This window comes from Lissotriton vulgaris, unplaced genomic scaffold, assembly GCF_964263255.1.
Source record: "Lissotriton vulgaris unplaced genomic scaffold, aLisVul1.2 SCAFFOLD_1174, whole genome shotgun sequence".
NCBI lineage: Eukaryota > Metazoa > Chordata > Amphibia > Caudata > Salamandridae > Lissotriton > Lissotriton vulgaris.
In genome coordinates this window covers 271,545-294,319 of record NW_028249365.1, presented here as the reverse complement: position 1 = coordinate 294,319, position 22,775 = coordinate 271,545, and the positions used below count along the sequence as shown (strand labels likewise).

The 22,775-nt window shown below is 41.3% G+C and overlaps 1 pseudogene across 1 annotated transcript in view; it reads left to right on the top strand.

The window, feature by feature from the left end:
• Positions 1-21,892, top strand: part of LOC147663586 (mitochondrial amidoxime-reducing component 1-like) — a 322,187-nt pseudogene extending 300,295 nt beyond the window's left edge. The window contains exons 5-7 of the transcript XR_015305283.1: positions 873-934; positions 1,104-1,175; positions 21,631-21,892. The product of XR_015305283.1 is annotated as a mitochondrial amidoxime-reducing component 1-like (transcript). The remainder of the gene's footprint in view (positions 1-872; positions 935-1,103; positions 1,176-21,630) is intronic.
• The last annotated feature ends 883 nt before the right edge of the window (positions 21,893-22,775 follow it).

Below are 22,775 nucleotides of genomic sequence, written 5' to 3'. Positions count from 1 at the left end.
CGTAATTGCTGTGTTTGCAGGAATTAACACATTAAAGACTGACCTTTCGCCTTTGATAATTCTCATGATATGTGATGGAAGATACATCTAAACTCATACTTAAAATGCTTTTCAAAGTGTGGTTGCTCACATATAATACACAAGGAAAACCTATGTGAAGAAGATTTGTGTTGACATCAATCAAATGTTTACATATTGAAATGGAGAATTAGATATGTCAGCAGACTATCAAATCAGTTTACACATGCCTCATCTACATGTATTTATGGTCACACAGTTCTGATTAACAAATGAGCATGTGTCTGAATTAGGGGTAGCCAGGGTTTGGCAGGTACTGCTTCTGGCTTGCCCTTTATTCCTCTACTGCTATGCATGGCCTCAGGGGTCATAGAGACAATAGCAAGAAAAGAAAGTCAATAGGACTCAATTACCCATTTACTTTCTGTACTCTCCTATCCTTGCCATGCATTTGCAGTCTCAACAGTGAATGACATGCTATTGAGGAGCTAAGGGTGGGTCATCAAGGGTTATATGATTTCAACTACCCATTGCATTTTAGTGGACCCACGAACATGGAAATAAACAAATGTTTCCTTTTGTATAAATGTGTTGATATGTCTTTTGAACATACCTCACATACCACATTGCAGTGACTTTAGGGAATATCTGGAGTCTTCTTTAATGGTAAACAAGAGCATCTTTATTTTCAAAGGGACAGGTAACATAACCTGTTTATGTGCTGCATGTGACTCATTGGTTGGATATCCTTGGATGGCAATATATCCTTATGCATGCACATAATATTTGAATAATGCACAATGAAAATGGTTGCAGGAGGCCTGGTATGTGATCATTTGTAATGTTTCCTCTAGGATTCTTGGGATGAAGTCATGATTGGTGATGTGGAACTGAACAGAGTCATGGCTTGCCATAGGTAAGGAGAACACTTTATTCTTATTGTGTTATATGTACCAGGTTGATGAAAAATGGGATGTTAATGATTACTACTGATCTAACGGGAAAAGCATTGGGCTTTTTTCATCTATTTTAAATCTGCTTCAGTGAGTTTATTTTTATGCATGCTGTGTTTCTCATTTTTGTAGATGCATTTTCACGACTCTAGACCCAGACACTGGAATCATTAACATCAAAGAACCACTGGAGACACTCAGAAGGTATGTGACATCTTTGTACAATGATATATGTTATAATAATTAATATTGTATGTGCTCCCATAGCAAACTATTTTAAAGTGTATCTATATATGTGACCTATAGATAGATAGCTAGATAGATAGATAGATAGATAGATAGATAGATAGATAGATAAATAGATAGATAGATAGATAGACAGATAGATAGATAGATAGATAGATAGATAGATAGATAGATAGATAGATAGATAGATAGATAGATAGATAGATAGATAGATAGATAGATAGATAGATAGATAGATAGATAGATAGACCAGTCACTAAAAACACAAAGGTTACAGGGACATTATAGTTAGATACAGATTTTACACACACAAAACCATTGAAATTCAGCAATTATAGTTATATTCAGTAGCTATTACGTGTGTCCTAAGGTAATTATTAGCCATGCACAGTTTTCTTATTAATAATTTCATTGCAGTGATATTATCAATGATATCCTGAGTGATGTAATATGTGGAGTAATTAGCAGTGCATCGCAAGGGTGTACGTTATAGTTACTTGCAACCAGGCCCTGTGGCCAACACCAGATGTGCAGCCAACCTAACACCACGTATGGCCTTTGCCTGTGCGCAGCGGGGATTGGCTGCATGCCGGGTGTTGGCCGATGCAACTACCCCCCACATTCAGCATACATGGCTGTGTGAGTGGGTATGTGAGTGCCACTGTGGGGCTATGATTATATGTGTGAGTGATTCTCTAAGTCCCTGAGTGGATGCATCCGTGCTGTATGGGTGTGTGAGTGACTGTAGGGGCATGTGTGTATGTATGTGTGAGTGAGTTTGTGAGTGGCAATGTGGGGATGTGAGTGTGATCGGTGGGTGTATGAGTGTTCCTGTAAGTGGCAGTATGGGGCTCTGAGTGGTGTGTGAGTGGGTGAGTCAATGGTTTTGCTGTATAGGTCTGTGAGTGAGTGTGTAAGTGTCTGTGTGGGTCTGTGAGTGGGTGTGAAAGTGGCTATATGTGTATATATGTGGATGTGTGTGTGGGTGTGTCAGTGCCTGTTTGTATCTGTGAGACTGTGTGCGAGTGGTTCTCTGGGCTTCTGAGTGGATGCATCAGTGACTGTATGGTTTTGTGAGTGACTGTATGGGTGTGTGAGAGGGGGTCTGAGTGGGTGTATGGATGTGTGAGTGGGTGTGTGAGTGGGTGTGTGGGGGTATGAGAGGGTGTATTTTTTTAATTGGGATCTGGATCCGCAGATTGGGATCTGTGGATCCGTGGATCCGTCACTTATTCACACGGAGGCTGCGTTGAGCACAGCCGTGAGTCAACAGTTAATCGCACTACCCAAAAAAATACTTTTGGGGAATTTCTTGCCCATGAGGGTCCCTCACAGACCCCTCCACCAGTTCCATGGGTTTAGAATACCTCTATCCTGAACCCTTATAACCTATTTTTATTTCATTCCCCCTGTAACCTTGTCCTGATTCACAAAATGGCAGTCGCAACTTTTCTCTCAGGTAGCGTCCAGCCAATCACGGCATTGCTGTTGGTGCATGGATCTGCGGATCCTCCGCAGTGGATCCACATCTCTAGATGTACATAAATCTTTTTTCTTTAATAACACCAAAACTACTGAGCAGATTTACACCACATTGCAAAAACCCATTTTTCTGGACAAAGATCCAGCTTTCTGCCAAATTTGGTGCAATTCCAATCAGTTGTTCAAGCTGTAATTGTGTCTAAAATTGCTATGGGAAATTGCATGGACAAAACGTATTTTGGGTCACACCTTTTCCTCAGTCCCTGTTTGACGCTTTCCCCCTGAAACTGTCCAGACAGCAGCTAAAGTGAGTGGCAAACTAGTTTTGAAACTTTTTTTGTAGGTTCATTAAACGGTGCCAAAGTTATTAGCAAAACAAAAAACAAAACCCGCTATCTATTGGTGACCGCCTGTAGGCAATATATATATGTGGATATATATATATATATATATATATATATATATATATATATATATATATATATATATATATATATTCTTCCACCAACACCGGCATCAAGGTCGATAGCTGTCTCAGGGCGGTCCGAGTTGGGTAGCCGGTACCCCCGTAAATTCTCTCCACAACACCACCACGTAGGGATAGTACTCGGACACCCGGATTGTCTTGCAAGTGATAATTTATTCGGCAGGTAAAAAAACGACGCGTTTCGCCATTACGGCTTGCTCACGCTCCAAGCCGTAATGGCGAAACGCGTCGTTTTTTTACCTGCCGAATAAATTATCACTTGCAAGACAATCCGGGTGTCCGAGTACTATCCTTACGTGGTGGTGTTGTGGAGAGAATATATATATATATATATATATATATATATATATATACCTCCAAAGCGGTTCCTTTGCGGGAGATTATGCAGCGCTCACGCATGTGCGGTATCCTGCGGCAGAACCAAGCCGCTATTATCCTCAAAACTTTCTCCCTGCTGGGAAAAACGGGTCGCACAGCCAACTTTGGATTTTACACAGCAATCCTTTTTATTTTGCTCATTTCAAAGGGCAACAGGCACAGAGATCTACGCGTTTCGGTGTCACTTCACCTTGCTCACGATCACTGGGTGTGCCCCACCCACAAACATTTAACCACAACAATTTTTTCAAAAAAACAGTGTTTCCTGTCACATGGTGTGCTAAGGATTGTGGTCCTTGTAGTTTTTACGAATTTTTGACAAAACCAATCTATATAAAGGTTCAACCCAATTTATAAAATATTTTTAACTTAACAAAATTAACTGCATTTATGTCATGTGCCTTCCAATAGGCTTACAATTGTCAATGTTTGATTTGCCTTCCAATAGGCTGACTCATCCTTGATTTAGAGACATTGTCTTTGCAAATTTGATTCATTTTTGACTGTTCAAAGGTGTACATACAACTCTTCCGACTGATTCATCCCATTAGGGTGCAGGGTCCTCAGATTGATAATGAATTTCGACTCAGCTTGTCGCAGTCTTTTCGCTCGATCACCCCCCCGCTCACCTTTCAGAATTGTTTGAATGCCATAAAATTTCAGTTTTTGCCAATCACCCTGGTGTGCTGATTCCATATGTTTGGCTATGGCATTAGAGCGGTCCTTGTGTATTGTGGCCCTCATATGTTGCAAGATTCGGTTCTTCAATTCCACGGTTGTACTTCCAACATATTGCATGGGGCAAGGGCACTCCACAACATATACAGTGAATGGTGTTTTGCACGTGATACATTGTCTTATTTTCCATTTCTTTTTGTTGGCCAAAGTAATTTCTTTAGTTGGCTTGGCTATCTGGCACATTTTACACCCATGGCATTTCATGAACCCTTTAGTTTTCAGCCAATCATCCTGTCTTTTTTTCTGGAAATGGCTGCGTATCAGATGGTCCTTAAGGTTTTTGGCACGCCTGTAGGTTATTATGGGATGTGTTCCAACGATTGACAATTGTAAGCCTATTGGAAGGCACATGACATAAATGCAGTTAATTTTGTTAAGTTAAAAATATTTTATAAATTGGGTTGAACCTTTATATAGATTGGTTTTGTCAAAAATTCGTAAAAACTACAAGGACCACAATCCTTAGCACACCATGTGACAGGAAACACTGTTTTTTTGAAAAAATTGTTGTGGTTAAATGTTTGTGGGTGGGGCACACCCAGTGATCGTGAGCAAGGTGAAGTGACACCGAAACGCGTAGATCTCTGTGCCTGTTGCCCTTTGAAATGAGCAAAATAAAAAGGATTGCTGTGTAAAATCCAAAGTTGGCTGTGCGACCCGTTTTTCCCAGCAGGGAGAAAGTTTTGAGGATAATAGCGGCTTGGTTCTGCCGCAGGATACCGCACATGCGTGAGCGCTGCATAATCTCCCGCAAAGGAACCGCTTTGGAGGTATATTTAAAAGGGAGGCAGCGACCGCCGATGCTGAGAGACAAAAAGAGGAAGCCTGTTTGGAAACGGATATAAACAGCGCTGACCGTAGCAGAGCAGAACGCTACAAAAGAACACGCGCTGAAGAAACGGTAAGCGTGTGAATTGTATGGATGCGAGTGAAAGCGTCTGCTTGCAATATACCAGCATCAGGCTTGTCATCGGGAAATTGAGTGACCCAGTTATAAAACCGCAATTGTTCCACTGTGAGTCAGCGGGTTAAAAATACTACTAGTGGTTATTCAGAAAGTACCGACCAACAATTGGGAAAAAACAGCTTAATCCGTCTGTGAAAGCATCATCATCAATCAGGGAGATATTAACACAGGCACAACCATGGAAAAGCGCGAAGCTAAACGCGCAACAAAAGTAACCGAACTTTTTGACAAAACCACCCCAAGAGAAAAAACGGGTGCAGCGCCAACCTCAGGGAAAACGGATGTGAGAAGTAAATTGAAAAACTGGGAAAAATTGAGCCGCAAGGAAATCAATAAATCCTGGGAAATTATCACGTTAGAGAAATATCTGGAAGCAAAAATGGTACCCAGGGGTCTGAGAATATTATTGATGCCCAACAACAATGATGCATCTAATGAACTATTAGAAGAATGGGGCGAACATATCCTTGGGTCATCTTTGGGACTAATTGCCATTCTAATCAAACATATCAATATAGCTTTGGAGAAGCTTAAAGAAGAATTGCAGGAAGTGGAGAAAGATATCAATACCTTAAAATTAACATCAGAAATGACTAAATTTAAAGAGGATCTTGAATCAGAAATAGAAAAACATGAGGAAATCGTAATGGAAAGGAAACATTCTAAATTCATTAGAGACACTAATGATTATGCGGATGGACGCATTTTCTCGTTCGCAAGGAAATTCGATGGTTTGAAGGAACAAATGGCTTGGTCGAGTATGTCCAGTTTAGCGTCCTCCACAGTTTCCACTGAACAACTATCCAGAGAAGAAAATGAGAACGCCAAAAGGATGCCTTTTTTAGGGGACATGCGCCTCATATTGCAACAAAGATATTGGGAACGGAACCGCCCTGCACCTCAATTCCAGTCACGGCGAGGAAGGGGAAGAGGCAGACAATGGCCTGGAAAAAATGCCACAGAAGAGGAAAAAGGAGCAAGCGGCGGAACAGAGAGGACTGGTGTGGAGACACGAACAATGAGGCAGAGGAGAAAATAACGGATGAACTACAAGTAATCAACCTATCGGAAAGAACATTGACCACTACTGAAACATCTTTATTAAAGAGGGGAATAAACTTTTGTCCCAAAAGCCACATGAACCTAGCACAGGTGAGAATTGACTTATACCTGTACATAAGAAAAATCAAACTAGCTAAAGCATTTCGGGAAAAAACATTAAAGGAAAGAGATATCATCGCAGTAACATCTAATGAGGAAAATGTACCATTAACGGATGCAGAAGGCTTTCTGACCCTAATGAACATTACGCAAGATCCAACGCAGGAAGTGACAATATCACAGGCCATAGCCCAATGTGGAGCAGGATTGAGCGGTAAAAAACCGAAATCAAAGTTCTATCCACAACTAAGTCCTGGGAACAAGGTGGACCTGTTTCAAGAAGCAGTGATACAGGATTTATATAAAATGAAACTGAACTATGGTCCAGACAATTTATCAAAAGAGGAACGACTGGCTCTCAAACAGCTAACGGAGTATGACAAAATAGAAATAAAGGTTGCCGATAAAGGCGGCAACGTGATAATTCAGGATCGGAGTGCATATGAAAGGGAAGCAAATCGACAACTGAGAAACCCCATGCATTACGAAAAATTGAAAAGTAATCCAACAATGGAACTAAAAAAGTCAATTGATGCAAAACTGAATTGTTGGAAAGACACTGGATTAATTGATGACATGGAATTGAAATTTCTAACTGTGGCTCATCCCATTTTGGCAACTATTTATTTTTTGCCAAAAATTCACAAGGACCAAAAAAAACCACCGGGAAGACCCATAATCTCCGCGAAGGGCTCACTACTAGAGCCAATGGCGGAATATGTCGATCACTTCCTAAAACCATCAGTATTCAAACTAAACTCCTACATACAGGATACAAGTGACCTACTAAGGAGCCTGGTAGACACACCATGGCAGGAATCGTACTGGCTTATTTCAATGGATGTGATTGGTTTGTATACCAATATTGACAATGATATGGGTGTGAAAGCTTGCAATTTCTTCTTAAAAGAAAGAACTTTGGAGTTCAAAAATCACAATAAAATGTTGGAAGAAATGCTAACAATTTGCCTGGAACAAAATATTTTCACCTTTGCTGGTGAAATCTTCAAACAACGGAGCGGGACGGCCATGGGTTTTTCCTTTAGTCCATCGTACGCATGCCTCACAATGGGGTGGTGGGAACAGGAAATAGCGTGGAACTCAAAAAATGAATGGTTGGTGAATAAAGTGGTGAGTTGGAAGCGATTCATCGATGATCTATTCATAATCTGGGACGGAACAGAAACTGAATTCCAAGAATACTTTCAGACAATGAATACCAGCGTGAAAAATTTGAAATTCACATATAATATGAGCAAGGAGAGAATAATATTCTTGGACACTGAAATCTACATAAAAAATCAGCAAATTCACACAACTCTCCATCGAAAAGAAACATCTACAAATGCCACGTTAGAAGCTACCAGCTTCCACCAAAAGTCCCTACTAAACAGCATCCCTTACGGGGAATTTTTAAGAATCAGGAGGATATGCAGTGAAGAAGAGGAGTGGAAGAGGAACAGCAAACGTACAATGGAAAGATTCATCCAAAGGAAATACCCACAACAAACAGTGAAAGACAGCCTCGCAAAAAGCAGTACAAAAACACGCGAGGAGTGCTTGAAGAGAAAAAACAAAGCAGTTGATCCCGAGGCAAACAAAATCCGTCTAATAACAGACTATTCACAAGAAAGTGAAAAGATTGGCAAAATTCTCCGAAGAAATTGGAAGTTGTTACAATTAGACAACACTGTCAAAGAAATCGTTGGAACACATCCCATAATAACCTACAGGCGTGCCAAAAACCTTAAGGACCATCTGATACGCAGCCATTTCCAGAAAAAAAGACAGGATGATTGGCTGAAAACTAAAGGGTTCATGAAATGCCATGGGTGTAAAATGTGCCAGATAGCCAAGCCAACTAAAGAAATTACTTTGGCCAACAAAAAGAAATGGAAAATAAGACAATGTATCACGTGCAAAACACCATTCACTGTATATGTTGTGGAGTGCCCTTGCCCCATGCAATATGTTGGAAGTACAACCGTGGAATTGAAGAACCGAATCTTGCAACATATGAGGGCCACAATACACAAGGACCGCTCTAATGCCATAGCCAAACATATGGAATCAGCACACCAGGGTGATTGGCAAAAACTGAAATTTTATGGCATTCAAACAATTCTGAAAGGTGAGCGGGGGGGTGATCGAGCGAAAAGACTGCGACAAGCTGAGTCGAAATTCATTATCAATCTGAGGACCCTGCACCCTAATGGGATGAATCAGTCGGAAGAGTTGTATGTACACCTTTGAACAGTCAAAAATGAATCAAATTTGCAAAGACAATGTCTCTAAATCAAGGATGAGTCAGCCTATTGGAAGGCAAATCAAACATTGACAATTGTAAGCCTATTGGAAGGCACATGACATAAATGCAGTTAATTTTGTTAAGTTAAAAATATTTTATAAATTGGGTTGAACCTTTATATAGATTGGTTTTGTCAAAAATTCGTAAAAACTACAAGGACCACAATCCTTAGCACACCATGTGACAGGAAACACTGTTTTTTTGAAAAAATTGTTGTGGTTAAATGTTTGTGGGTGGGGCACACCCAGTGATCGTGAGCAAGGTGAAGTGACACCGAAACGCGTAGATCTCTGTGCCTGTTGCCCTTTGAAATGAGCAAAATAAAAAGGATTGCTGTGTAAAATCCAAAGTTGGCTGTGCGACCCGTTTTTCCCAGCAGGGAGAAAGTTTTGAGGATATATATATATATATATATATATATATATATATATATATATATATATATATATATATATATATATATACATATATATATATATATGTATATATATATATACATATATATATACAAACACGAGTTGCCTCCAAAAGAGATTACCACACCCGGTAAGTTAAAGTCCTTTATTCAGAGAAGCACAGCAGCAGCGCAACCAGCGTCCTCGTAGCACTAATGTTGAAGCCAAACGCGTTTCGGGCGTTCCATCGCCCTTGATCACTGGCAGGAGGAGGGAGCAGTTAAGGCTAGTCAAGTGCATAATATATCTCCCGCCCCAGTGGGCGTATGCACACAATGTATCCTGGTACTAGTGGTTTGCCAAAAGTCAATATATGCCCCAGTGGGCTCCGCTCTCCCTCCACGAATAAATCAATACAAACCCCAGTGGGCATGCTTGAAGCAGTCTGTGTTGCTTGCCGTGTCCATACAACTTCTCCGATCGGCTTACCGTTCTTACAGCAATCTAAATAGTTGGCGTTGCAGACCCGCTCTTTTCAGCAGTGAGGCTTTCTCACGGCCAGGCTAGCCGTTCCATACACAAACACGAGTTGCCTCCAAAAGAGATTACCACACCCGCTAAGTTGAAGTCCTTTATTCAGAGAAGCACAGCAGCAGCGCAACCAGCGTCCTCGTAGCACTAATGTTGAAGCCAAATGCGTTTCGGGCGTTCCATCGCCCTTGATCACTGGCAGGTATATAAATGTGTGCGTGTATATATATATATGCATATATATATTCAATTATATGAAATGTAATTTGTGCTGTTGGACGAGGATGAAAGATTCAAGCAAATTGACTTTGTGAAGTGGCAATTACCTTTGGCTTTAAATGGAGTGGAAAGACTGTTCTAAATAGACCAAAATGTGAAATTAATTATTCATACCATACAACATCCATGGTGGGTTACAGATTGACAATGAAAATTACGATTACGTAGGTATTTTCCATTGGGACTTACTAATATCAGTGAACACATACTGTGATAGCAGAATAAACTAACCAACTTGTGGTGAATACTCAATCCTTTGTTTGTAGCCATGATTGCTTGTCCAATGGGAGTGTGACTAAAGAATTGGTAATTGACATTTCCCGTTCAAACAGGCATTGATAAAGGTTCTGTTGCCAAAACATGTCTGCTTGGTTTAATAAATTGCATTCTGAACCCTGCTGAGTGCTTTGTGCCATTCCTTTTGGAACTTTGATTCTGTATTATTATGCAAGGCCACTACCACGTCGGAGGCACCGGTCCTGTAATTAGTGTTCAGCAGTCATTAGTGGCACTGGTGTTGTATATGTATATATATATATCCAAAACAAAAGACTGCTCACACAGTAAGGAGCCCACACGACGTTCATTATTCACCCTTAATTTATTCAGTAGGCGGCAGTAGAAACAGCGTGCGTCTCTCCCAGCAATAAAATTCAAGCGCTCTGCCATACGCGTCCAGGCCACGAGGATGCCCCCCCACTGATCGAGTGGGTCCGGTACTTACAAGTGCAGCTCCAGCAGGAACGGCTTGACCCGTTTGGTGAGGCACAAGATGGGCAGCAGAGCAGCGTGGTTTCGAACATGCAACCCAACAGAACTTTGAATTGGAAGTTAGCAAAAAGCTGCATCCACTATGGATTTTACTTACCTGCGAACCACATCTACCAAGAGAAACTGCGTGCTTACGCCCAGAGGGGCGGGGTAATGACCTTCAAAATGAGCACAAGATAATTGTCAGCTGATGCTTTCCCCATAAGCCAGCCAGTGAACAAGGGAAGCAATTCCAGAAACGTGTATGGCAGAGCACTTGAATTTTATTACTGGGAGAGACGCACGCTGTTTCTACTGCCGCCTACTGAATAAATTGAGGTGATGTGAGTATACCTTTATTTGGAGGAGGGGCGTGAAGAGCATTTAAAACAGGGACGGAACAAACATCAGCTGTACCCTGATTTGACCCCCTGACACAGCGTGGAACCCGTGAAACTGGCACTGATGAAGGCAATTTAAAGCTGAAAAGCGTATGCCACTGTGTTTTATGGACTCCCAACACCGTGCATTGTAAACAGCAATAAAGCCTTGAAAGATTCAGGAGTGTGTTGTGCCTTTTTCCTTCAGGAAGCGGGTATGGTTTAGTGTGTTGTCAGCAGGCTGGTCGCTGACATACGGCACACCCTCTAAGTCAGGAGCACCGTGGAACACCAGCATTGAGGGGACTTGCTTTGTAGGCAGTACACGGATCCCCCCCCCCCCAGTAGGCATATTGCCATCCAGGTCGTATGGAGTGAAATGGGGAGAGAGGAGGCAACATGGCTTGCCTGAAGAAGGAATCTGCTGAGGACTTTGTTGTTACACCTCCCCCCACCGTTCACTTGAGCTGGTGTGTGGGCCGTGCCCATAACTTTGGGAGCATTATTGCATGTTTGGTGAGTTCCTGGCACCGTACAGCCGCTCACCCGGACCACAATTACCAGCATGCATTTGCTTGTGGAGGTGCTAGCGCGATGTGAGTGCACCTTTATTTGAAGCAATAAAGCCTCACAAGATTCCAGAGTGTGTTATACCTTTTTCCTTCAGGAAGCAGGTGTGGTTTAATAAATATATATATATATATCTTCACAAATGACTGTTCCCTCCATAAAAAACAGACTGCAGCTCGCTCAGCATCGCTTAATATTGATTTATTTTCAAACCACTCCAACCAGGTAATGCGTTTCAACTACACAAGCAGTCTTTCTCAAACCTGTTTCGCCGCAATTTTTATACCATTTCATAGCAGTTTAAAATTTTGAAGTGACAGAGCATTAAATTAAACATTTTTTGAACAAGAATGAAAAAAGTGACAGTGCAACCTTTCAACATAGATGACATCGGCTGAGTAAAAACAATAGACCATGTGGCCTATATAATCTGCAAAAAGAGCTTTAACATGGTATGTAAAAATGATTGAAATATTTTCCCAGTAATTTTACAATAACAAATGGTATAAAATAGCCAACATTGTTTTAACCACCAAAATACTCATAATAAGCAATTGTTAAATTGGCGGTAAGTTAATAGAATCTGACCCAAGCTTCCCGGGTCATTTGCAACGCTCTAAGAGCGAACAATAAAGCTCATTTCGCGCAATGTCTATTACATATTAAAGTGACCAGTGCTACATTCCTACCCAAATGACATTGCCCAAGCCTACTCATTGGACCCTGTGGCCTATATATTGTGCAATTGAGTGTCAAAATCTTTTTTAATTTTTTAAAAATAATATAAAATACTCCCACATAGAATTGCGGCAGTGCATACTGAATATTAACCACATTCTTTTTGTATTTTATGTGAAGCATTTACAAGCAAGTGCCATTACTAGATGTTATTATCATGACACCCGACCCAACTATTCAGGCTGCGTAAAACACTTGAGAAGCAAATATAGTTGAAAGCGCTCTTGTGCAATGTCTCCAGGACAAATACAGTGCCCAAGTGCCTTATGCCAAGTTTATGCTACTATTCAATTTACATAGTAATTTACAATTGTATTCCCAACAGGGGGGATTATTTCAGAGCATGTTCAGATTAAACCACATCGAGCTTCTTCCATTACTTTGTTCAATTGATTTTTCATCTCAAACATCATTGGGCTAGTACCCGATCCCTCTAATAACTGTCACAATAGGCATCTCAAAATGTAATTTAAAAAAAATTAAAGTGCTGTGTGAATTACCTATGTGCAAAAATTTTAAAAATGTCATACTGTTAAAAAGGAGTGGATCAACGTGTATAACATCACTTAAATACCTATACATGGGAGAGCTGCAAAAAAATTGTATTTGTTAACCTGTCTCTTGTTGGTTGATAAATGGCAATCACCCTCCACATATTATGTTTTCACAGATGTACATATAGCTCTTCCTCGGTGTTGTGCCCATTGAGGATCTTACTGTTAAACCATACAATATATCTTGATTCAAGCAGTCTCAGGCATCTTTCCCTATTGTCCCCTCTGAGTCTTTGTGGCACTTGATCTAATACAAAATACCTCAGATCATCCAGCTTGTTCTCATGAAACTGTTGGAAATGTCTGCCCATGGGGTACGCTTGTTCTTTATTATTGATTACTCTAACATGCTGTAAGATCCTTTGGTGCACTGGTACAATTGTGCTACCTATGTACAATTTAAAACAGCTACATCTTAAGGCAGATACTACGAACTGGATTTTACATGTCAAGCGCTTCCCAATCTGCCACATTTTATCTGTAAAAGGTCAGGGTACTTCTGTTGTATTTTCTCCATATTTGCATGCCTTACACTTGTGGCATCTCCTGAAGCCCTTGCTTTCTCTGAGCCAAGTTGTAGATGGAATTCCAGGGCTTTTTGTCACCAATGCATCCCTTAAGGATCTCGCCTTACAAAATGTTATTAAAGGCCCTTCCCCGAACTTCTGTCTGAGGAAAATATCCCCAAGTAGTACATGCCAATGTTTTTTCATAATGGATCCTAACTCCTTATGCTGTTTACTGTATCCTGTGATGAAACAGAATTTTGGTTCCACTGTTTGTGATTCTTTCCATTTTGGCTGATCGACAGATAATAACTGATCTCTAGGTTTAGCATTAGCTTTGTCTCTTGCTGCTTTTGAATCTGTTTTACTGTATCCCCTTTGCTCAAACCTCCCATTGAGCTGGTCTTGTGCTTGATACTATTGACTAGGGAAACTACTGTTCCGCCTTATCCTTAAATTTTCAGCATAAGGGATGCTGTTCACCAACTTTGAAGGATGGAAGCTGCGGGCATGGAGTATTGTGTTGCCCGTAGTCTCCTAGCGAAATGTTTTGGTGTTTATTTTACCTTCCTTTATGTACACTGTAAAATCCAAAAACTGGACTTCTTCTTTACTTATGTTTGACATATATAATCAAACAAAGCAGTCCATCAACGGAAGGTGCTCTTCTCAGCTGGTGCATACGGCAAGGCTGGACAGGCCTTGAAAATATATCTTTCACCAAGTCAGAAATAACACAGCATTCTTCTGGGGATGATAAAATTCATTTATTTAGCAAGCCATCTCACTCCTCCCTACGCGTTTCAACCACACAGGTCTTGGTCATGGTACATAGCGATAGTTCATCTTCGCTGTTACCTGTTTATACCACTCTACCACTTAACCCATTATGAAGCATTGTGGGAGTGGTAGTCATCACAGAAAAATACTAACATTAAAGCATCATTAATCCTTTACCAGAGTGGACTTACAAGTGTCTATATGTTACTTGGCGTCAATACTTATTATGCATGCCCGTTTATGTTAATACGGTAAATGGTTACATTATATTACTCCAAGTACCAATCATTATCTTGATGTCGATCTGTTGGCACCACTCCTTGCTACCGTGTACCAGTGACACGTTTAGACAGTTACCCGATAATAATATATATCTTAGTGACTGATGACCAATGCACTAATTTCAAGATTACCGGACTAGGTGTCCCTAATCCTTAAATGCATGAATATTAGACACAGTGTCCTATTGATAAACCCTCTTTACTGGCTTAGTGCCCAGTTATGACCATGGAGTCATGTAACATAACGACAGCCAATGCAATTCATAGACGTCAGCCAATTTGCCCGCAAACCCACTTTCCACATCTATGTCATGAGTTAGTAAGTCAATTTCATGCTTCAGAAGCACTTATTTATACACCAAACATTCTTAATTGCAGAGGAAGAAAAAGAAAAATTATGAATGAACATGAAACAGGTGAATGTACATTTCTTCATCCCCATTCAGCCCTGTGGGGGTCTTTGTTTTGAATCTTATGATGAGTTGTGATTCCAAGCGTCTCAATTTGAGCGTCCTGTTACATCCTCTCTCATGCAGCGGCACGGTGGCTAGCCCAGAGTATGCCATGTTCAGCCCAGTCTTTCCCTCATGTGTCATCATGTGTTTTGCTAATGCATATGTTGTATCCTTGTTTGGAGTTGCCCTGATATGCTCCAGGATACGTTTCTTTAATTGGCATATCATGCTGCCTATGTAATGTTTCCCACATAGGCATTCAATTAAATACACTACATATGTGGATTCACAAGTGATAGTTACATTAATGTTAAAAACTTTTCCTCGTGATGGTTTTCCTGTTTTTCCCAATTTCGCATGCCTTACAGCTACTACATTTGCTAAATCCCTTTTGCAAATTCTGTAACCAAGTCTCTTGTTTCCTTATCACAGAATGGCGGTTTACCTAGTTGTTGGACAGTGATGGCACTTTTCTGTATGTTATTTCTGATCGTGCACCCAACTTCTCTCCGATGTCAGGATCTTTTTTTCACACGTTCCAATATTTATTCAGCATTTTCTGTATTTTGAAACTCTCCTTGCTGTACGTTAGAATCATTCTGATTGCATCGTTATTTTGTTCTTCCTTCTTTTCTTTTTTTCTCACCAGAGTTTGAGTTCTTGTTACACATCTTGCTTTAGCGAAACCATTTTGGATGTTGCTGTATTTATTCCCTCTTTGCAGGAATCTCCATTTAGTTTCCTATAATGTAGATTCCATTTCTTTAACCTCAGAGCAGTTCCTTTTCATCCTTATGAACTCTACGTAGGGTATGCTTTTAAAAAAATGTTTAACGAGAGTTCATAAGGATGAATAGAAACTGCTCTGAAGTCAAAGAAATGTAATATAAATTGCAGGAAACTAAACGATTAGGGATGCGTGATGAAATACGTTTGGGGCTTATATAACATTTTCTTTGATTCGCAAATCGCCAAAATAACTGTTGCCACACCAAGAAACCGGTTGGTGTATTTGCGCTATATAAATAATTTTAACATAACACAACCCATTATCTGCGGAATTGTTTATACTAACTATGATCATTCTGATGCACATGATTTGTAGACAAATACTGCTAAATACAAAATAATGATATTCAAATACCAGTCATTGTGTGTGCTTATTGATTTTGAGTAAAAGAGAATGGCTCCATTTATTATCACCTACAGATATAGATTCCATGATACATCTGTCTGACTCCTAACACTCAGTGGCTAACAGAGCTTAACTCACTAGAGAGGAAGTGGGAGACACTATCCAGTTCCACTTTTCTCAGAATAGGTTACATTTCCTTTTGTGGCTAAGGGGAGCTACCAGGTTTGACCCCAATAATATCTGGGTAAATACTACCTGTCGCACAATTTTGACCTGGCCTATCCTGTGCTCTATGGGCCCTGGACCCCCAAAAATAAGTTGCATACACAAATCTAACTGGAGATGCCCAAAGGTATTTTACGATTCTCCTCAATGATTGGAAAGGAAGCCCATTGTCCAAATGAGGTTTGTTGAGCATTTAACAGCTGAGAAGGATCTGCCAAAACTGCTAGTAGCTGATGTCTTTTTTCAATTGATTAGCCACAGGTGATTATTTTCTGGGCTCCTTTACCAAAATATGTGGATTTGCCACTACTAAATTCTATCCCTATTTTTAAAGTTTAAGATTTTGTATCCTTCTTTTTTGCCACTTATTTATTTGTAGAGTTTTATATAGTGCTGGCTAGATCTGGAGGTATCAGAGCGCTCTACTTGAGGATCAGCGAGTTACAGGTTACAAAATAACATCAGTTACAGGAGCAAGAATAAACGTAGGAGAAAAACAGTGAATACACAATAACAAGAAATATAAATGCATAAGCTGTAAAAGAGGCAGCCACAGGATCACAGAGGGAGGAGGCGGGGGAGGGAAGGAGACAACGGAGAGAAGAGGAAAATCTATGTCCAATGTCTGGCTGGGTAGGTGATGGCTGAGGGGGTGAACCAGAGCCAAACTCCTCTATAGCTGCCTAAACAGCTCGACCAGGCATCGGCCATGTTGCTTGGTCTCTGTGGTGAGTACAACATTCATGGTTTCCGCCCGGAGGGGCAACGTCATAATTCCATCTGCAACATCAGTCCCGGTGTTACTGGGAAACTCTGAGCGTAGTTCAAACATCAAGGCAGTGCTTGCTCCGTGGCGCTTGTCCAGCTGGTTCGTCAGACCGTGCTTCAGCGCATTCCATGCCGCCATCACTAGTTCCTGTACTCTAGTGCAATCAATCAATGAGGTGGGGAGATGTTTGGCAGGCTTCAGCACTATCTGATCTGAAGTGCGTTGCTGTGGAGTGTTCCCCAAAATGGCTGCATCATTGGCTGGTGTTCCCCAGGCTAAATCAGGCATTCCCTTGTGCAACGGGGCAGCTCACTTCTGGGAAGCTCATCTGGTGTCCATCTAGGTGCCCCTGCGTGTTCCCTTCTCCCCACATGACATTGCAGGGAGAGGGTGGGGGCCTCACTTCTTCGTAGTTTGTATGTCTCCTCTGCGTAGGATGCAGTGCGAATGCTTTAACAGGGAGTTCGCAGCCCCTGTCAGAGCAGCTGTTACTACCCTGATTGCGCTTTTATTATTGAGTAAGCCACCATTTTAGTGTCAGACACCTGGGTCAGGCAAGTCGAAGAGTAGCCGATGAGATGCAGCTAGGCGGGCCTCAGGCGGTTAGTAGATGAGAAGACGGTAGGTGCTTACTTGGTCCTGCCGAGAGGATGGTTTAAAGCCTGGAGTTGCATATGCAGGAACGCCGATCTGCATTGCTTTCCTAATCGCGCTCATATTGCAGCGCCACCCACCATGTTGGAGTCAGGCACCAGGATAAGGCAGGCTGGTAATTTACAGCATGCTGGATTTATGGGATAGTAAAGAAAATCTGAAGATGCTTAGTCTGTCCTGCCGGGTAGGTTCATCTGTTGTTTGGCTCTGTGACTATTTGATCGATGAGTCAGAAGCGGTCATGAGCGCGTGTACAAGGTCTCCTTCATGCATCATGTGGCCCACATTGTTCCCTTGCTGCATCTATTGCCATGCTTATCTTCTTTCTACTTTGTGCATAGCGCGACGAGCTGCTCATCTTGATTCTTTGTATTAGTCCTCAGTCTCAATTCAGAAGCTCAGGTGAGTCCTGCAGACGATCTGCAGCTGGGGATTGATGAGACTAGTGGGAGGCCAAGTCACGCCTTATGAATGGGTGCCTGTCTTGGGAGTTCCGAGGTGTATCTGCCGCCGTAGAATCTTACGTGTTGTGGCACGGGCACATCCCGATTTTGGAAGCGGGAGTCACCGTCAGGTCTGGAGAGGGCGAGGATTACACTGCGCAGTAATACACCGGCCGATGCTGTTCCCCTTCACTCCTAGAGCTGGCGCGTCATCTCAGTCAGCACGGGTTGCCTGCTTAATGGGTAAATCAACTTGTGCTCTTTCCAATACGGCATCCGGGATGATCGGGGCAGCTGTGTGCCTTCCACCAGTCACGGTCGGCGAACCCCACTTCCAAGGGTCCCCTACTGCCACTCAAGGCACTGGAGGTGCTCCGCTGTTGACTGGGGACCAGAGGACGGCCACTAGCTGTAATGAATCTCTGCGGGCGGCGGAGCTCATGGAGTTTACTATTGCTCCGCTGCCATCTTGCTTAGCATCAACCTTCTTGCTTAGCCACTTACACTTGGGTGCTGTTTACTTCAACACTGTTGTCAGAGTAGGGGTTATGCACAACCGCTAACACTATTAAGGAAGTCACATTATCACTCAGACATTTCTTAATCAGTGGAGAAGTAACAAAGTGTCTATTATGTTGACCATTAGCCTCTTTCTTATTAATTCTGAATTAATTTCACATGGGTGAGAGGCGTCCGAATTAACATTATATAACTTTCTAGATACTATTTGTGGCTGCAATGGAAGCAGATACCCATCCCACTCTTAGGGGCCGATTAGGATGGCGGTGAATCCGTATTCTCCGGGCCGGCGGAAGCCACCGCCGCCCTGGAGGATGCGGATTCACCGCCACGGCCACAGAAAACACCCACCGCCAGATTAGGATGGCGGTGGGACCAGCGGCGGATTGCAGGTCTGTCCGCCGCTGATCCGCGGGGTGTGGAGGGCTATTTGGTGGCGGTGTCTGCAAGACACCGTCAGCCAAATTAGGATGTGCATCAAAACATGCTTTTCCACAGCGGCTTTTCCGCCTTGGAAAAGCATGTGGTCTTTGGTGTTTGGGGGCCCGTTGCGGGCACCCAGGGTGTCTGGGTGCACAGGGGGGGTACCTATGGCACGTCCCAGCATTTACATGCATTTTTAACCTTGCAGCGGGTGCTGCTTCAATCAGTACCCGCCGCAAGGTTAAAGATACGGGATGTGACCGTCAGGGTGGTGGTCACATCACAATTGCACCGGAGGGACCGCCGCTGCCCCTGCGGACGGTCCCTCCACCTCGGGGTGCGGACGGACGCAGGTCCGTCCGCCATCCTAATAGGCCCCTTAGTGTGAAATGATGAATGTGCCTTGGTTTCTTTTCAGAAAAGTTCAAGAAGTCACCAAATATTAATATACTTAGAACCCTCTTTCACTCCAGCTGTTAGAAACTAAAGGAGAGCTTCCTTTCCCTGGCTTTGTTCGTTTAGCACCTTTTACCATCTTAAGTTTCTGAATTTTTAAAATTCTTTGGATCAACCAGCAAGTAACAAGGTTCCAATTTTTCAACATCTAGCCCATAATGAGATGCTTTGTGAGCTGATGTGTTGTTGATGAGCCATGTTAGACTGTGATGCTGAAATATCGGTAGGGTAGCGGGTCAGTCTCTTCTGCGGTACTTATTGAGTGTGGCTAAAATGTTCATATCCGGGCCTTTAGCAAGCATATTCTCTGGCATTTTGCAATGATTGAACGCCTGAAGTTATTCTCCACCTTTGCAAAGTGCTGCATCAGGTTGACTCCAAGGCTGATTGGGAAGGCAGATACTCACCAAACACAGATCCATGGACCCAGCTGTGTTAAAATGGGAATAACCAAAACCTTCGAAAATGTGTTTATACCTCTGCAGGGACTTGTGTCCAAACACTATGATTTGAGTGAATGATTGTAATCAGTTTTGAAAAAATGCACTGTCATTGAATCAACTGTGTTAAACGTAATACTAACTACTTGTCATTTGTAGATTTCTGTAGCTCCCAATTTGTCTGTTCTGAAGCAGTGCAGTTAACACATTAGATTTGCCTGTTCTGAAGGCCGTACCACTTTAAATATGGTTTTACCAAAGTGTGTAGTACTTTTGCTGCTCCACAGGACATAGGGCCAGATGTACAAAATCATTTAGCAGTCTCTGACACTTTGATTTACTAAATAATAGGGTCTGTGAACTCTAAATGCCTTCTTTAAAGGCACTAAACCAATTTTGTGATCCGGTAACAGGTTTAGAATTGTAAAATGGGTTCTGAAGGGCCTAATGAATCTCCTTTTGGAAGTGAAGTGTTTAGGACATCCCTTTCAAAGATTGATTCGTTATGTTATGTATTTGTGTTTTGTGATAAAAATCATGTCTGAAAACAATTAACATTCACTCCCAACATGGGGTGGTAAGCCTTTCACAAAAGCTAAAGGGTCCCATTTTTGAGAGCTCTTTCCCTTTGTGAATGTAAAACGAAGTTTGTTAGGGTGTAGGGGGTCACTGTCTACTCTCAAACAAACTTTTGAAATGTTTAAAGCTTTTTTTTTAAATGCAGCCCTGCTTCCTTTAAGAAAAACTGACTGCATTAAAGAAAATATTTAAAAGGCATTCACAGATATGGTGGTCTGCGGACCCTTGTAAGCTCTTATCTCTGCGGTCTAAATCATGAATATTGATGAGGTTGGTCAGATTGTGATCCACAATGAATTGGAACTTTGAGAATTAGTAGAAGGTTTCCAAAATTCCACAGTGGTCGCAAAATGATTGGTTGCAAATAGAAGACTCATTTGAATTTTGTTTTTTGAACCCAAATTAACAGATGAGCGGATTATATCGATGTGCTGATTGATAAACTCCTTTCAATATGTTCTACACTTTATGTTTTGCATGAAGTACTGTTACTCTTATGCCAGCGATACAACATAAAATGGTAGCATGCACCTTCTATTTCAGAGGCTTGATGAACGAATGTGGTGCAACCTTTGGGGAAACATTTCCTAGCTTCAAGTAAAAACATTGATCAGAAATACTTGCTGGCCCAGGATGGGAGCCCATTTTACACTGCTGTTTAACACAATGCTTCCAAAACCAATGAAGTTTGCATTTTAATGTGTTTGGTCACCCCAACCTCCATTTCATCAGTTTAAGCCCTGGACTCTTCAGTTACAATAGCTTGCTTTTTGGTGCATCAGTCCAATTGGTTAAATCTAGACTACAATTCCTAGAAGGCACATGACTGTCAGTCTTAATGTCCGGAGTTAAAACATGTTGTCCTACTGACATAGAGTGTGATGGCAACCTTAATGGCATGTGTTAAATTATGTGGACATGTCTGCTGTTTTTTTCTTTAAAATTTTCGTTTTTTAAAAATGTTCTTTGAGAAAGTAACACTGAAGTATAAATTCAGCGCTTTTCTAACAATGCCCTTTTCTAACTGCAGTTACCGCCTATGTGAGACCGCGGACAAAGTGCATTACAAAAAGACGTCCTCTCTTTGGGCAGTACTTCGGAATCGAAAAAACAGGAAGAATTAAAGTTGGTGATCCAGTGTACATGATTGTCTCCTAATGGAAAAAAACCTAAAATGCTTATGTGCAGAAACATTTTCAATGTGTTATCTTGAAAATTAGAGGGGTGCAGAGTGTTGTCTTCAGAGTATGACCATTCGTGGTAATTTGCCATGCCTTTTGTTTTTTATACTATCTAAGCATTGCTAGGAATTATGACTTTGTTAATTCTGTGGGCTTTCTTTTTTTTTGCCGGAAAACTTGCATGAAAATAAGTTGTAAATGATTACTGCGTATATGTAGTTTAATAAATGGAGAAATTGCTCACTGTTCTCCGGTGATTTTCATCAATCTGAATTTGTTCCAGAACGACTACCAGGTTTCTGGTATTCCTCAAAGACTCCAGTTCAGATTCCAGTTTCATATAAGTATCTGTGCAGCGAACTTTAATTTTTTGAATGATTATTTTATTAAAATGCCAGCTGACCTTAAATGGGCCACCCAGTGTAGAGAAAAACATCTCTAACAATCACCAGCAACAAGCAGGCCTGTTCGATTATATCTGCTTGGGTTTTGAAATGTACTATGACCTCGTTTACAGCTCCTTTAAAGACAAACATTAATTGAAAACCAGATTTCCAGAAAACTAGATTTTCCAAGCCTAATTCCACATGTATTCATGGTAAATATATCTCCAAGGTACGTCAATGTGGAGTTAGGAATAGTAAATCCATACTTTTGCATATGCCCTTACCTCGATATTAGTATCCCATTATATTGTTGGTGTTGATATTCAGTAGTACAGTTGAGGAAAGATGTTCTGAATATGAAGATATCCTGGAGAAACTGATTGGCAATGTAAAATATTAGAAGTGATAATTCAAGGAAACATTTGCAGATGGAAGTTTGTCTCAAATCAATTTTCAGAGTATTGCTCACCGACTCAGAAATTAAAATGAATTATTTATTAATAAGTTCTTTCAATGGTAATGATATTCATGATAATCACAAAAACAAAGAATGTATACTGCTATAGATGTATAACTGTCAATAACAGAGATGTCTTTCACTTTAGAGT